The sequence below is a fragment of the Ammospiza caudacuta genome, chromosome 11 (genome assembly GCF_027887145.1).
Source record: "Ammospiza caudacuta isolate bAmmCau1 chromosome 11, bAmmCau1.pri, whole genome shotgun sequence".
Lineage (NCBI taxonomy): Eukaryota > Metazoa > Chordata > Aves > Passeriformes > Passerellidae > Ammospiza > Ammospiza caudacuta.
Genome location: NC_080603.1, coordinates 23093407 through 23101770, shown reverse-complemented (window position 1 = coordinate 23101770; position 8364 = coordinate 23093407).

The following is an 8364-nucleotide window of genomic DNA, read 5'->3' as shown; positions in this document are numbered from 1 at the left end:
TATTCCTGGTCATGACAGTTTAACCATGCTGTGGCTCACTTCAATGCTGTGAGTGTGCTGAGTGGAGGGAACTCAGCTTGGGCTGTGCTGCTGGCAGCTGAGATAATCCAGTCATGACTTGCTGTGACTTTCTTGTTATGAAATCACTGGTACTGGATAAACACATTTGCCTTCCCTCCCTTCTAACACCTCCTTTTTGACTGTGAATAAGTGCTTGATGTGGCACTGACCTGAACTGAAAACTGTAAGTGTGCAAGTGATGAAGACAGACAGAGACACACACAGAGCTCTGCACTGAGATATCAGGGAGAGGAGTGATCCCTGCAGGAATCCCAGAGGCACAATTTTTTCTGGGGACTCACCCAGCTAATGGGATTATTGGGGGAAAAGTGCCCTTCAGGAATACAGTGAGGGGTCTATAGGAACAAGCTGTGCAATGTTAGGGTGCAGCCTTACCCTGCAGCAAAGCCCAGGAGGTGGCTCATGGATGCTGCCAGGGGTCTGCTCTATTGCTCACTGCTTGCTGCCACTGCCTCCCAGGAAGCTGCATTCACCTGGCCAGCCCTGGCCAGCCACAGAGCAAAACAAGAAATGCAAACAGCTCCACGTAAACAGAGAATTATTCTTTTGGCAGCTTGCTCCCTGACTGGAGTTCCCCCAAATGTTTTGTTTTCACAGCTGACGGTTTTTGGTTTGAAATGTGTGTGAGTGTCTTTGGGACCTTACATTGGATGTGGGCCTGCCCTGGTTCCAATTCACAGCAAAAGCCTCATGAACTGCAGCAGGAACAGGCTCATTTGATGGCTCACAGCCTGGAAATACTCTTCTCAACATAGCGTGGCTTTCCAAAACTGGATGTGATCAACGGTATCACTGCAGGGTTTTGGTAGGGTAGATGGCCAAATAATCTGTGAAGAAGCCAAATACAGACATGCTTTCCCTTGTAGTTAGTAAAAAATGCTTTAAAAAAAATAGGTGAAGAGTTGCCAAGGGTTCCTTGAGTTTTAAGTTTAATGACTACTTGCAGTTTAGAAGTTATTTACTCTGGCTGGATTTGTAGATGAAACAGGAGAAAACCTTCGTTGACTTAAAAGTCAAGGATAAGTACTTGTCTTTTGACGTATTTCACCTTTCACCTCTGATGGACTTAAAAACAAAGCTCTGGTAGTGTATTTGTGTATTTGTCTAAGCCCATAAAGATAATCTCAGCCCTCAAGGGTTTACAGTCAAAATCATTTCTTTGCAGCTCCTTGGGTACATTAGAACAAGCTGAGCAGCACTGATGGAAGTGCTGAGATAGTTCACTGTATTTGCAGGGCTGATGTCTTAAAAAACCCACTTGGGCATGGATGATTAAATCTGTTGCTGCTGTCAGGTTGGTAGGAATGCCTTTCTGTTTCAAAAGCCTTTCACCAATTGCACCTGTAATCACAGAAGAATCTCTCAGTAAAGCACCTCTGGCACGCAGGGAATGGAGAAGTGCACGCAGCAGGATGCTCTGTCTGACCCTGTTTCTCCATAGTCCCTCTGCTGACAAAGCCTTCCCACACTTGTGTGAAATGGTGATGTGGGAGGGGGATTCCCTGGCTCCTGTCCCTCCTGATATTTTCAATGCGTTTCCTAGGCCTGTTTTTACGTCCTGCAGTGTAAAATTAATTTTGATGAAATCTTGAGTGAATTAAACTGCAACACAGCAATGTCCTTTCTCAACTCATATTTGCTGTCTGCCTTATTTATGTGGAGAAGAGGCATTTGGACATGCCAATGATCCTGTCATTTATTTGCCTTGTGCATCGTGCCTTTGGCTACTAGAATTAAACTGGAAAATACAATTAAAAGCATTAGCTGTAGCAGACATACAAAAAAATATCATTACATGCTTGACAGTGTTCTCCTTCATATTGTTAATCCCTGCAGATCTACCTGTGCTATTAGATTTCATATACAGATTTTATTTTTCTCTGAAGACTACCTTAATTGGAATGAGCATTCCTGTTTTTAAAAGGGAAGGAAGATGTCACCATGCTGGAAAGCCTCACCTGACTTTTCTTGGTGAGTATGGTCTAAACTTGAACTGAGCAAATATTATTCAGGCTTCAAAATGTTTGCAGATAGCTGTACAATATTGTTAGGTAATGTATTTGGCTTGCTGCACCGTGGAAAATATTTGTGTTTAAACTCAAATTGTTATGTAAACATAAACTTTCACATAAACAAGGTTGGTCTGTGGTGAAAAGCAGAGAGGCAGCTCAGATGGGATCTGGGTATATGAATCCTTCCTCCCTACACACCTCAGCAGGGAGCATGGGCTTGAGAGCCACACTGGTGACATCTTACAAGGAGCAAACCTAAGTACTGAGAGCATGAATGTCCCTCACTCTTCATTCCCAAATTAAAATACATGACCAAAGGAAAGCAAAATTCTTACACAGAAAGTAGCTAGAGCAAGTCGGAAAGCACTGCTGCTGAGCACAGCACTGAAATTTCTGTAGTTCTGTCCCTGTGAAAATATTTTGGGGGAAAAAAGTTTCTGATAAGATAAGAAAACCCAAAATAGTATTAACAGTGCAAACCCAGGCTATTTGCTTTATCAGTGAAATTGAGAATTCACAAATGCCTAATACTTGTGCCTCTCAATTCACTTATTGTGAGAATATATTATTAGTCATATGAATAATTCACAAAACACTTTAAATACATACCTCTTTAACCTCTAGGAGAAACACACCATTGCAAGACTATTGCAAAAACCTCACAGAAATCCCTGTCACCCTCAGTTTGAACCTTCTCTCTTCCCGTAGCTGCCATGAAAAAAGTACTTCCAAAGACAACAAATGTCTAAGGAAACAAGGGCAGGAAAAATAACAGGGTGAGAAAGAAAGAAAGAAAGAAAGACAAATCTGGACAAGTCCAACTGAGTGGTGACATGTCTGCATGACATCTCTCCAGTGAGGTGATGGAACACAGACAGGCTGGCACCTCTGCAGAGTTAAAACAGACCAGGCTGGAGAAAGGAGACATTTTCTTTTACCCAGGGTCTGCATTTCCAGCCCTGAATGCTGTGCTGCATGCAAGCATGCTAAATACCTGAGACATTAAGTCCCAGCTACAAAAAAAGCTGAAATTACAGGTATTTAGTGGAAGAACAGCTTTTTAAAGAATAATAGTGCCAGGAGCAAGATACCTCTGGCTGTGTGCTGTTTGCAAGGTTTTATCATTTCTTGTTAGTCCTGATAAAGGCTGTAAAAGACTGCATAAACCAGGCAACCTTGCCCAGCTGGACTTGTTTCATTTAATGATTACTGCTCAAGGTAGACCAGAGAGAAAACAGAACTGAAACTCTCTACACCTAGGGCAAACAAAACTTCAGATTCATGGGATACTTCAACGCACGCTTTTCCTCAATTGTAAGGGCAACAGGGTTTTGCTAAAGGGCAGAACTGTCCTGGTTTGCACAATTCCCAACATTTCCCAACATTTCTCAAGATTTCTGTTCAGTGCTGCTCCCTCCTGGCTCCAGGAGGGCAGGGCTCAGTCAGTAAACAGGGTTTTTTGGCCAGGCTTCTTCCTTATTAGCTGTGAGCAGCAGATTGTTTAATATCTGAAGCACTCTACTGAAACCACACTGGCTCATTTATTTTCAAACATTTCAGGGAAAGGGAAACAATCTGAGTGGAGGGGTGGAGCAGATAAGCAGCAGTGTTTTTCCCTCCTTAGCTAAGTATTTTACTGATAATGTGGAAAGCACCGGCTCTAAAAGTTTTGACCTTATCTCGCGTGTTGCAGTTTGCCTGTTCAGAAAATAAGGCAAATTCCCACTTATACCCCATTTGTTTGTGGCAGTCACTGCTCTCCTTGCTCTGGTGTCTGGGGTTCCTTCACCAGCACGTTAGATGAAGCAGCTGCAAATAAAGTGGGCAAAAGGTTTCTAATCTGAGTTAGGTGTATCCCTATTCAAACCTCACAGACACAGCCTGAGAGATGCTCACAGACCCCTCTGGCTGGGGCAGCAGCTCCTGCTGTTGGGCTCTTGGGGTTCCCTCTCTGCCAGCTGTGGTCCCAGAGCTCCTCAGGACAGTGTCAGTCTCTCTGTTGGGTTCAGCAGACTGTTGTTAAGGGCCTAAAATGGCAATATGTCAGTAATTTAATTTCTTCCTTAATGAATAGCTAAGTCTCCTCAGCTGTGAGGAATGTAATATTTTCAGAGGAGTCTCCATGCTCCCAGGCCTGCAGCAGCTTGGTGCTGTAGGAGCCTTGTCAGGGAAGAAAGGAGCAAACCTGCTCAGTTAGAGCAAGTGCCAGCCCCCTGGCTGCTGCTGTGTTTGTGTCCTAAAATCCCAGCCTGAATAAACACTGCTGACACCGAGGTGAACTGCTGCGTTCTGCAGTGCCTTGCACAGGAGACAGAGATCCTATGGATTGTGTGCAGCCCCTGTGGTTGACTGCTGGGCTAGTGAATCCCAGCACCAAAGGGGCTCCCTGGGCTGCCAAACCATTTCTGCTAAACTCACAATCTCTTCCTGCAAGCCTTAACTAGGAAACGCCTCCATTGTTTGGCCTGGATGGTTTCTGAAGAGCTGGCCCAGGTACAGGCATTGGGGAAGTGACAGTGACACAAGGGGTGGAATTTCCCTGCCCCACCTGAATCCAACAGCCACCCCTGCCCATGGGAGTTCCTGCTCCCAGGCCTGGTGGGGCACAGAAGTTTAACCCAGCTGATCTTCAGCCCTTGCTGGCTTGGTTGCTTTTTAAACTCTCCTCTCCTCAGGCTTGATGCCCTCCTTCCCACCCAGTGAAGATCCCCTGGTTCTTGAGAGAGCCCTTTGGGCAAGGATGAAGTATTAACAGGAAATTTACCTTCTGCTCTAACTTGTTATTCATCTGGAAAATAAATGACTTCAGCATTTCATTATGGGTCCTGGCAAAGATTAGCTTTTAACGATTCCTGTGCCCTGATTGATTTGGAAGGGGAAAGATACTTGGTTTTGCTCCCAGCTCCAGCTTTGGGAACTGAGTCTGGGTCAAGGGGAGTTGGATGTTTACAAGAACAGTGTGGTGACTGCTGTCAGCTGGGACAAAGAGGTGCTGAGTTAACCCTGCTGCCCTCAACCCACTGCAGCTTAGCAAACAAGCCTGTTGAGGAAGTTTTAGGGGGCAGAGCACCCAGCTGGGTTGCATTAACATGCAAACAGCAAATGGCTTTTGGCTCAGGAGATACTGGTGTGAGCAGGAGAGCTGACATGATAGGCTGTTCAAGCTAAAGTTGCATTTCAAAGTGACTCTAAAGAGTAAGTTAGAATTGGGATTTGCATTTTGGAGTGAAGGCCCAAAGAGATTGCATGAGTGGCTGATGAAGTAAATGTTTGAATCTGAAGGTGACAGCTCAGCAAACTTGTTTAGATCTTGCTTAAACTCGGATACTCCCTTGGAAACTCAAGCGAGAAAATCACCAGCCCAAGAGGCCAAGATGATGACACTTTAAAAAATAAAAGGCCTGAGCCCAAATTAATGCCAATATCATCATTTTACCCTGACTAAAATGACCATTGTAAATCTAGAGCCAGCCTATAATCCTTAATGAAATGGTTCTAGGTTTGTACTCTGGCAATTTAAACATATATGTGTGTGTGTATATATATGCACAAGTATAATTTATAGCAAGTAGTTTCTGAGAATGTGCTGAAAAATATACCTTGGCTCAGGCTGAAAGCTCTGTTTCACCATCTTAACTCCTGGTGAGACATGTAATTCCACAGGCCTTTCTCACATTGGTACCCCTCTCTTTGATTTTTCATTATTCTACTGTAGAGTTGGCCAACACCCAGTTAAATCTGTGTCCAAAGAGGCTCCTTACATTCCAGATGTCCTTTCTGTAGGCCACCACTCTGGGGTTGAACATGAAATACAAATGTACAACATCTGATCTCTGATTAATCACCTGGTATTTCAGCAGATCATACAGGTCCTGAACTAAACAACTAAAACTAAGATGGTTCTTTGTGCTCAAATCCAGGCTGAGACTGTGAAATAACAAGGGGCATCTTCCCTCCCTTGACTGCCCACACAGACCACCAGAACCAGGATTTGCCATGGTATGGTATTTGGAAAGGCTGGGAAGTTCTGTTGCACTTGTGCAGGGGAACTGGTGATGAAAAATAGGAATGCAAAAGGAAATTGGGAGTTTTGGAGGAGTTTTTTGCAGGTTTTTATATTTCAGGGGTTTTTGGAGCCCTAGAGCTGGGTGCAGGCCCTGACCCCTCAGGCTGAGCCTCTCCAGCTGCACAGGGAGATGAGGAGGCACGTCTGACGCCTGCCTCTGCATGCTCCTCAGCATAGGGTTTTTTGGGGAGGGAAAAACCCTCACAAATAGATAGAGCCACACTGAATGTGCCCAGCTGCTTTGCTGAGCTGTTCTGGCCCTGCAGTGCTCCCTCACCCACAGCGCGTTTGTGGCACAGGTGGCCATGGCTGCTGAGGCAGCATGGGGCACGTGCACGGGCTGGGTGTGAGAAACACCAAAGGGAACTCACCTGATAGCCCAATAATCCCAAATAACTCCGATAACCCACACCCAGCTGCTGGCTGTGCCATGGAACCCTGGCTCCCACAGGCCCCAGAGCAGAGTGCTGCCAGTGGGGCTCTTGGAAAGGTCACCTCCTCCCAGCATCAGGAGCAGGGCTGTAACAATTGCCTTTTTTCTTACAGTGAGTTGCCTTTTGCACTGTTAAAAGAGCAGAGATGCCACAGCACAAGGGCAGAAATAGCCCCACTTCTTCAGGTATTACTCTGCACCATTTCCAGGGGGACTCAGAGCTCTCTGTAGGTTTTTGGAGATGCTGCCTATGCCTCCGTGCAACCCTCACTGGCACAGACAGATGGCTGAGCAGGCATAGCCTAGAGATAGCCCTGAAAATCCAGCTCTCCATGGGCATGGCCCTGGGCACAGAGCCGAGCTTTCCCCTGGGTGCACTCCCTCACCTTGTGGCCCTGCAGACATGCTCAGGCAGCTGCAGCGAGCCCGGGTCACTGCACACACCCCAGCGGGTCCCAGGGTCTGAAATAACGGCCAGATCACCTGAGACACACCCTCAGAGCCTACCAAGGGCTCAGTGAGCCATGCTGAGGAACCACAGAGTGTTTGGGTTAAAGCTCATCTCGTTCCACCCCCTGCCATTCCCACCCTCCACTGCATCAGGTTTCTCAAAGCCATGTCCAACCTGGCCTGTGACGCTTCCAGGGATGGGGTGTCCCTGGGATGGAATGGTTATGAGGTGCTTGTTTGTGTTTTGTTTTTATTTTGTTTGTTTTTATTTTGTGTTTTGATTTGATTGGTTTTTTTTTTCTTTTTGGCAAGAACTCTGAGTAATTCTCCCTTGGCATGACTCTCCTGCCTTATCTGTGCATGAATTCACAAGTCACGGCTGGGCTGCCCCAAACGTTCAGGTGCAGTTCCCACAATAACACTTCCCCTTTGTCAAAGTGGTTTTAGAAATTTCTGCACCAGACTTTGCTTTAAACGCTCCCTCTGCTGGCTGTACTGCAAATGATTGTCTTTGAACTAAAAACCTCAGAGTGGAATTAGATTGTGGTGAAATTACTACGTTAACAGGAAGAATTCCCTTTATTACTTCACCACACCCCAAATCCCAGCTCTCAATGGCACTGAGTGTACTACACGTGTCCTGACACTGGCCCAGCATCTGTTGGAGAGGGATTTTTCTCTAACACTGATTATTATTGCTCATTTAGGTCTCTTAATATAAAATTTATTCTCTCCTTTAACAAATTTTGCCTCTCCTGTACCCCTAGACTGTCTTATGATGGGAAATGTTGGGGTTTGAGATTCTGCTTCAGAAATGAACAGCTGTTGTAAGTATTCACTGTTCTCTACATTTTATAAAATCAGAAAAAGTAATTTAAAATATTGTTTCTATAAAAGCAGCTTCAAAGTAGCCATTGCAGTGTTCCTTTTCTTGGTTTTATTTTGCCTGTGTTCCTGATGAATAGGTGATAAACACTTTAGAATGATGTAGAAAATAATTTGGAAAAAGTATTAGATTTACATTAGGCGTGAATTTAGTCTCATATTAATGATGTGCTCCCAGCTATTCAGATGACATTTATAAAAGAAGTAAATGCCAGAAAAACTGGAAGTAAGAGTGAGGAGAAAACCGGTGTCTCCCCTGAGGAGTAACAAAATAAAACATGGCCCAGCTCCAAAGAGTTTTCTAAGTGTGAGGCAAGGAGCAGAACCCAGGCAGGGAGGATGCAGGAGAAGGATTTTGGGATCCAGCTGTGTCAGGCACACCTGGATCAGGCACAGCCCCATGGGGCACTCGCTGCTGCTCCAGCTGAGGGTGGGAG